We start from the raw sequence: 8,690 nt of genomic DNA, 5'->3' as shown, positions 1-8,690 counted from the left end.
AATATAATCTTCAGAAGAGAAAAACAATTTTTTTCCTCCCTAACCTTGGCCCTGAGAATTGTAGGTTGCTTTCTTAATGAGCTATTTGCTCACTTTCTATGAAGAAGAGAAAGCATGTCTGAACCTAATGTTAGATGCTAAAAATAGAAATTATTATTTTTAAGTTATTTCCCTAAATATGGCTCCAGACCAAATATTATTGACAATGTATATCTTATGCAGGAAGAGACTGTGCATTTACTTTACATAAACTCTTGACAGCACAGCTTTAGAAGCAGATTAAAATAAAATCCCTGGGAATAATTTTCCACATTCTCCTCAAGGGGACAATCCAAGTGTCAGGCCAAGGAAACCGCTTATCAACAAAGCAAGAAAGATACAGGAAGCTGGAAAAGAAGATGGAGGTAGAAAGGATCTTAGGAAAGAAAAAAAAAGACCAATTTAACCTCTCTTTCCAGGAGATAGAATCAAACATTGGAAATAAGTTCACGAATCACCTTTGGAGACTTGTGTTCTGAAAAGACATTTAAAACAAAGAAAAATGTGCTTTTATTGATTCCTTTAACTTCTGGTATCACAAGCATAGCAACCACACAAGTATAGGTGTATAAATAGTTAAGGATAGTAATGGAGATGCTTAATCCTGAATATCATAACTTAGCATTATTAACAGGGTGGTGCTTTTTAAAAACGAATCCATAATTAGTAACCATGAAAATCATTGATATGTAGGACTCTTTAAATTTCCTGTTTAAGTGGTATTTACAGATAAAGATAGCAGGAATTGCCCGTAACAGTACCAAATAGGTCCCGCACTGTAACGTCGGTGGAGAGTCTAACGTCTAGTGGGTGATATGACTTCATGATTCTCGGAACCGAGTATTGGTTTCCTCATCTCGCTGCCTGTGTTTCCTTTGTACATTCACGTCTGCGCTGCCGCGTCCTAAGTCATTATCCCCAGGCCCCAGGAAATATCACCAAACCGTCACACTCCTGCAAGACTCGTTTACCGTGTCACGCACTGAGACCTTTTATTGTTTCACATAAGTTTCCTAGGATGGGGTGGGGGTGTGTGGATATAGGGTAACAGAGAATCTCGACTCCCGCTTCCTCCCTCTCCTTCCTGCGTGCGTGAGCTTGGACGAGGACAAACGCCCCCATCCCTCGAAGCGGAGGTGTGGCCGGCGAGCAGGCGAGGGCCTGGCACGTGATGGGCGGGGAGCCCTCGGGATCGGGGTGCGGGTTGCGCCGCCTTTCCCCCCCGTTACCCACAAGCCTCCGGGCCCGCGGGGCGAGCAGGAAGCGGGTGTGCGGGGGCCTGAGGCCTGCCCGGGAGGCGTCTGAGAAGAACTGCGGTCCGGGCTTGGCCCCCAACGGGCTCCGGTCTGAGGCCGCCGGGTGGGACGCTGAGCTCCTCTTTGACAGCGGTCGGGCGGGAGCCAGTCTGGGAAGCACAGACATCTCTGTCCCCCTTCCCCCCCCCCCTCATCTTTATCAACGGGGCGCCCGTCTGCAGGGGGATTTCTAAGGTCTGGAGACGGCCTCGCGGTGTCACCCCGAGGAGTCCCGCCGTCGGGTGACTGACAGACGCTGTTATTTCCTCAAGCATCAAAGAACACGCACGAGCACACTTTGGCCTCACCGGCCCAACCTCCACCCCGTCCTCTAGTTTTGTTTTGTTTTTCACTCGGCCTCCGCATCGCACCTTCCTGTCTCTCCGCCCGGATCGCCTGCGGTCTCACTTCTCGTCTAGACTCCGCCAGGCGGCTCGCGTTTCTGGCTCCCCCCACCCCCACCCCCGCTCCTCCTCTCCACAGGCTGACGAGCCTCTTCCTCCTTTCGGCCCTTGGCGCTCCCAGCCCCGGACTGCATTTCCCGGCAGGCGCCGCGGCCAGCGGCCAATCAGCGGCTGAAGATTTGGCGGCGGCGGCGGGGGCGCCCAGAGAGTCGGGGTGGGGGGGGGCTTTGTGCGCGGTGGCGGCGGCGGCGGGAGCGGGCGGCGGCAGCGGGCGGCCAGGACGGAGGCGGAGGCCGAGGGGGACTGTCCACACTGATCGCCCGCGGAGAGGCGCGCGAGGCCGCGTCGAGCCCCGAGGACCCTACTGCCCCGGCCCGGCCGCCAGCCACGGGCTCGTCTGTGGGAGCTGCAGCTGCGCGGCGACCCCCATCCCTCCGTCTCCGCCGCCCACCCTCCCGCCCGCAGCCTTCCTCCTTTCGCTGCGCGGCCGGCCCCGGCCCGGCCCGGCCGTGGCCCCCTCCTCGGTGCCGGCCGGCCATGGCAGAGGCGTCCGGCGCGGGGGAAATCTAGCCCGGGGATTTCATGAGGCCTAGCTTGGTTCCGCCTCCTCCCGCCGCGGACCCGGCGGCTGCCCGCGCCCCAGCCCCACTCCGGGCCTCCGTGTCTCTCCTGTGATCGTACTGACACGGCCGGGGGGTTAGAATGGAACAAACTGAAGGTAAAGTGAATGCGCGCTTGTATGTGTGTGAGAGAGAAAGTGTGAGGGTGTGTGTGTGTGTGTGTGTGTGTGTGTGTGTTGGAAGGGAGGGCTGAGGAGGGGACGACGAGGAGGGGGCGACCTAGGAATGGGACCCGGATCGGGAGAAAGACCTAAGCAGGGATGGGAGGACCACTGGGTGGCCCGGAAGGGCTCGAGGGGGGCTGGAAGGATGGGGCAGGGTCGGGGTGTGGAGGGGATTGGGAGGTGGAGCTGGGGAGGTAGGGACTGGGATGAGGGATGGAGTGGCGCTGAGCTGGGAATTGGGAGTAGAGGTGGGATGGGGGCGGGGATAAAGATGGAACGGGGGAGGGGGCAGGGAGCGAGGAGAAGAGTTGGGTTCGGAGATGGGAGACCTGGGCGGACTGAGCAATAGGCAGGTTTAGGGGTGGAGTGTGTGAACTAGAGGAGAGTCTGGGGGAAGGAGAAGGAATGTGATGGAGAGACGAGGCCCTAAGGGAGCTATGAGGGAATGAAAGTGGAGGAAAAGGTGGATTAGGAAAAAAGGATAAGAAGTGATTGAGACAGGATGTAATCGGAAGATAGGAAATAGACTCAGGAAACCGGGAGACCCAGGATTGGGCTCGGGAAGGAAATGAACTGAATGTTGACAAGGGGTGAGAACTACGAACCAAGCGTCACAGAGTGGGAGGAAAAGAAGGAGCAGGGGGATTGCTGGAGTGTTAGGAAGGGAAAGCCTTTTGTTCCTATATTTGTGTATTCTGTGCGTTTTCTTTCAAGGCTCGAGAATGGAGAAGCTAGTGGTTATGGTGTTGTGAAATGGAGAGGTGTGGGTTTTACTGCTTTGAGGGAGGAGAAGGTGTGTTCCTGTAATGGTAGCAAGACAGGGATAGCCATGGCCATAATTTGATGGTTTTGGTGAGGGAGTGAAGACTATTCAGATTTAAAGGGGGCAGGGGCAGCCATGTTTGCTGCCAGGCACTGCAGTGTAAATAAATTCCTTCTTGTCTCCGACATCAGTAGGATTCTAGAAGGGGCCAGTCCAGATTTTTAACCCCCCTTCTTTCTATTCATGAACTCTTCCCATACATCTTGGGGTCATATAAAATTATTTATATCCACCAAAGGAGGTAGTAATGTTTTCCATCTTGTGTGTTTCGCTGCTTTCTCTCACCTCTCTTTTCCCTCTTCCTGCTGGTTGCGAACACGGCATGCTAATGAGCTTCAGTGTAAAATTTAACCCTTTTAATAAAGTTAAAAGTATTTAATACTGGGTGAAGGAATCATAACTAGTCTCTCTATTTCAAGCATGCTCATGAAAAGTCTTTTAAATATTGGAAATGCATTTGTTTCAGAAGCTTCCGAAGCAGTCAACGTGTTTTCTGCAATTCTTTGAGTAAACAAGGAAATTGCCTGGGTTGTTTTACTTGGGCTTGTGCTCTTGGCAAAACACTGTGGGGGAGAAGAGGGGATTGGAAGGTCTCCTGTGGTAGAATATCTACTTTCTATAGTTCGAGTGTTGGAAAATTAGAAATGTGTGTATTTTTAAAAGATTTTTCTGATAGCTCTTGCTTATAGAGGATGGGTGTGTTAAATGTTTTCTTTTTAAAAATAAACCCTCCTGCATCCCTTCCCCTTGCTTCCATACAGTTGCTCAATACAATCTCCAAATGTCAGTTCAGCACAGTGCAATGATCTGTGAAGCAGGCATGCAGATCTCAGAGCATCGTTTAGGTGCCAGGTTTTTTTGGTGGGAACTTCAGATCACACTCTCCAGGAAAGCAACAGTAACTCTAATGTATTCAAATGTATCTACTTGTGTGATTTGAAAATAGTTACTTACTATTCTAAAGGTTTAAATACTAACAAATTTAGATAAACTAAGTGGAGCCTGGTTTATTTTCATACTGAAAAGGATTAAATGTGTGAGTGACCTTTTGTTTTTGCTATATTATTGTAATTGGGGGAATCCAAACTTTAATCCGTCATATTGATATTGAAATTGTTCTCTAATACCAGTAAAGCCTGTTAAAATTTTAGTATGATTTTATGGACTCAAACCAGTTGTACTACATTTTGATTTAATCTTAGTGCATTATCCTTTTAAGTTGTTAAATAGAGTTTTAAGATATGTTCTTGGTCTTTTGGAAAAATTAAATAGAAAATTATTAGAGTGTTACTCTGGGAGAGCACTTTCAGAAGAGGGGTTAGATTTACAGCTTGGAGTGTTTTTGATTTGATAATATTCAGCCTGAATTTTTAAAGAATCTTATGAGGAAAAGCTACTCTCAAAAAAACTGTTCAATATGCTTTTTTTTTGGAATTTCTTTATATGGTGGTTTCATTTTTATATCTCCTGCTTGATTGACATGTGATTTGTAGTTAATTTGTAAATGAACTAACAGTGCCATACATTTTTAGGAAAATGAGAGACTGTTGTGTATTAAAATAAGAAAAGATTCTTGGAAGCTTGCATTACTTAAAAAAAAGTACTCCTATAAATTCAGCCTTTTGTAAAGATTCAGAATTTTGTAAAGAGAAAGGTGCCCTGCCCAGCTCCCCTGAGTATTCTGATTCCTTGGCTAGGGAGTCATATAATGAGGAAGGCTACTCTGAATAGATGATTCTTAATTAAAATCCAGACTTTGCTCTCATTACCATGTCCATCATTAGCTCACCTGTGGCCTGTGATAGCTTTTTTTTTTTTTACTTTAAGTTAATAGATATGTGATTTCTTAGACTGATCAGATTGAATGAGTTTTGGGTAAAGGAAATTGGTTGCCTTGAGGTTGGTCATGCTTGAATGAATTGTCAAAGTCCTCAGTCAGTTGTCGGATTCTAAGTATCCAGAAACTGGGTATTCAGTTTCTGGAGTTCATCATAACAACACTAGTAATAGCTGCTGATAGTTGTTGTCCTCTAAACATGTTCTGGGCTAAGTGACTTTTGTGAATGATTTCCTTCTATCCTTCCAACAGTTGTGTGGGGTTTCAAATATTAAGAGAGACTGAGAGATTTTTTTAAGGTTAGCACTCCATTCTCCACAATAACCATTTTGAGGTTTCTTGTGTGTCCTCCTAGAAAATTCCTGTACATATGTATATACGTTTGTCTTAAAATACATAAAATTGGATCACACTATTCGCATTTTGCTTTTTTTGTTTTAATAGGCTACCTGGGACATCCTTGCAAACCAGCACACATGGACCTACAGCTTTCTTGTTTTAATTTTTTAAGGGTTATATAGTATTCCATTATTTGGAATAGGACGTTGTTAACAAGTTTTTGCTGTTATAAGTAGTATAGCAGATCCTGAATTAAGTCCCTGACAGCCTCTTTATATAGAAGAGGTATAGTCCAACTACTTTATTTTACAAGAGAAATCACTGAGACCAAAAAGTATAGTCCAAGGCTTCGGTAACAAACCTGTTTCCTGACTCTTTATCCCAGGGGTCCCCAACCTCAGATATCTAATGCCTGATGACTGAGGTGGAGCTGAAGTAATAATAGTAGAAATAAAGTGTGCAATAAATGTAATGCTCTTGAATCATCCTGAAACCAACCCCTCCACCCTGGTCTCTAGAAAAAATTATCTTTCACAAAACTGGTCCCTGGTGCCAAAAAAGTTGGAGACCGCTACTTTATACCACATCATGTTACTTAATTATTGTGAATGTACTTGTGCTTTCTGTCAAAGCTCAAGGTGAGGGGGAATACTCAAGGTTAGGCATGGTTAGTATAGTGAGCGCAAGGGGCTTAACTTGCAGTGAGGTCAAGGCTTTTCTTTTTTTCCATACTTTGTTCACCATGCCGTACATATATCATATGCACAGAATATTTTTACATGTATAAGTGAGTCTTGCCCAGGTATCTTGAATTTTGTTTTGAGTAATCAAGTAGCTTTGGCAGAATTTTTCCTGTTTTAATTAAATTGTCAATGAAATTTAAAAAAAGAAGAGGTCCAGCTTGGTCCTGGAAAAGAATTTGGAAAGAAGATTCAGACAGTAGTAAGTTTGTTAAATGAGCTAAAAGCACCTAATTGAAGACAAGTTTTTTTAAAAAAATCATAGGCACCATTGATTGTTTTAAATTATTTTTTACTATAAGAAGAAAATTCATAACCATGGATACTTATTCATCGAGTTCTTTTAAAACAAAAAATCTGTTTTAAACACTTAAAAAATTAAAATCATTAGAGCTTTAGAAAGGTTTAGAATTTGATATCCATAAAATCTGTTTTTGATGCAATGCTGTTTTTAGTTTTACTTAAAAAAAAAGTTTGTATTATATGTTGAAAGAGCAGCTGATTTATTCATTTGTTAATAAACAACATGTCCAGCATTTGAGTTTTTAAATGAATGGTGAGTTTTACTTCTGCAGGCTAATCTTTTAATAAATATAAATATAGATAAATTTAAGGAATTGATTATACTATGACTATCTAACACTTTTTTAAATAGAGGGTTTTTGTTTCATTTTTATTGTTGACCTTAATAAGGACTTAATGAGTATTTTTAAACACTTCTGTGTTACATTGTGCTCATACATGACAATAAGGGAAAAGGCATATTTAAAATTTTGTGATTTAGAAAATGTTCAATTTTTACTAAACGGATGTGTGTCGTTACTTCTAAGGCACATCTGCCTGTTGAAAGATTTTGGATTTGAAAAGCTCTTTGATAAATGGTTTTTGGCTTATTTTTAAATTTTATCAATAGATGTGCATCTGTGTTATCACTGAGTGATCTACAATGAAAGCTCTTTATACTAGGTTCCCTTTTTCATCTAGGTTTAGAATTATATTGAGAGGAAGGCGAGTACGAAAATGAAAAAAAATTTACTTTCATATAGTTTCCTTTTAACAATGTTTGAGTATGAATATTACGGTCTGATAATCCTTTGCTGTTACATGACACCTTCTGAGAGTGTCCCAGTCTTTTTCGACCCCAGCGACTGTAGCCTGCCAGACTTCTCTGCCCAAGGGATTCTCCAGGCAAGAATACTGGAGTGGGTTGCCATTTCCTCATCCAGGAGATCTTCTTGACCCAGGGGTCAAACCCACATCTCCACAGTCTCCTGCATTGCAGGTGGATTCTTTACCTCTGAGCCACTGGGGAAGCCTGTTTGATAGAATTCCAGCACAGTAACGTGTGTGCGTGCGTGTGTGTGTGTGTGTGTGTGTGTGTGTGTGTGTGTGTGTGAAGTTGGAAAGCCCAAGGATTATTTAACTCAATTTAAATAAGTAGGCATTTTAAATTAAAGAAATATGTGGCTTCCTTGGATTTTGTGGGTGAAACAAAATTTAGTTTATCAAATTGATTTGAGATAACGAAGATTAGGAAGTCTCATGTGGAGGCTTGCCTACTGGCATTTTGGCCTTAGGCAAGACGGTATTGTGTCTGGTGAGTCTTACTGTGGAGTCATAAGAAAGCAATACATAAAAAACAAAACCTTAAAAGCCCTCTTTAAAGACTTTAAGTTGTAAAATGTGACATATTTATAAAAAAAGCATAAAACCTAAATGTACAGTATAAACAAACAATTAGAAAGTGGACATCATGGAGTCATGTCCCAGGTAATAAGTCCTTTAAGAAAAGCTGCAAAGACAGCCTCATTGGTTTAAGTGATATTGCTGTAGTTGTAGTTGGTCTTGAGGGATAATGGTGTGCTGAAAACTAAGCGGAAAAATGAATAACCAAGAGGGAGGGGTCAACACTCAGTAAAAACTGAATTACCAGTTTTTGTTGTTATCAAAGTGTTACCTAGACAATTAAAAAAAAAAGTTTCCCAACATTTGGTGTAGTCATTTAGTGATTTGAAATCTTGGTGCTTTACTAATGAACGTGGAAAAAAATAATGCTGAATCCTACAACAATCATGCTGTGTTACACAAAGTTGTTTCTTCAGAGTTCGTCTCCGTTACACTTTCTGGTCAGATTCAGTGACTACTGGTTTTAGATTTATGTGCAAACTCTTAACAATGGCTTTTGCTTCGAAAATGTCAGATTTGCCTATATCAATAATCTCCTAACTTAAGTATCTTATTTACAAAAACTAGTTTGACTCTCTTGCTTTCACATTAATGTAACCATGAGGAAAAGTACCAACCTGAGAAGCAGTCAGCAGTGGCAGCCTGTGTGACTCTTCATCTGTGGTGCATCCTGAGTTTTACCCTCACTGCATCTTGGCTAGGTGAACCAAATTTCTTTCTTAACTGGAGAAACCTATTTTAAT

The 8,690-nt window shown here is 43.2% G+C and overlaps 1 protein-coding gene across 4 annotated transcripts in view; it reads left to right on the top strand.

Moving 5' to 3' along the window:
* Positions 1–1,905: 1,905 nt before the first annotated feature.
* NSD3 (nuclear receptor binding SET domain protein 3) overlaps positions 1,906–8,690 on the top strand; it is a 103,677-nt gene continuing 96,892 nt past the window's right edge. For 3 of the 4 annotated variants that reach the window (XM_027529669.1, XM_027529671.1, XM_027529670.1), the window contains exon 1: positions 1,942–2,456. The gene's annotated coding sequence lies outside the window, so the exon portion shown is untranslated. Of the gene's footprint in view, positions 2,457–8,690 lie in introns of all 4 variants that reach the window. The other variant, XM_027529672.1, reaches the window with a different exon arrangement.

The sequence above is a fragment of the Bos indicus x Bos taurus genome, chromosome 27 (assembly GCF_003369695.1).
Source record: "Bos indicus x Bos taurus breed Angus x Brahman F1 hybrid chromosome 27, Bos_hybrid_MaternalHap_v2.0, whole genome shotgun sequence".
NCBI lineage: Eukaryota > Metazoa > Chordata > Mammalia > Artiodactyla > Bovidae > Bos > Bos indicus x Bos taurus.
This window is presented reverse-complemented; position numbering and strand designations above follow the sequence as displayed.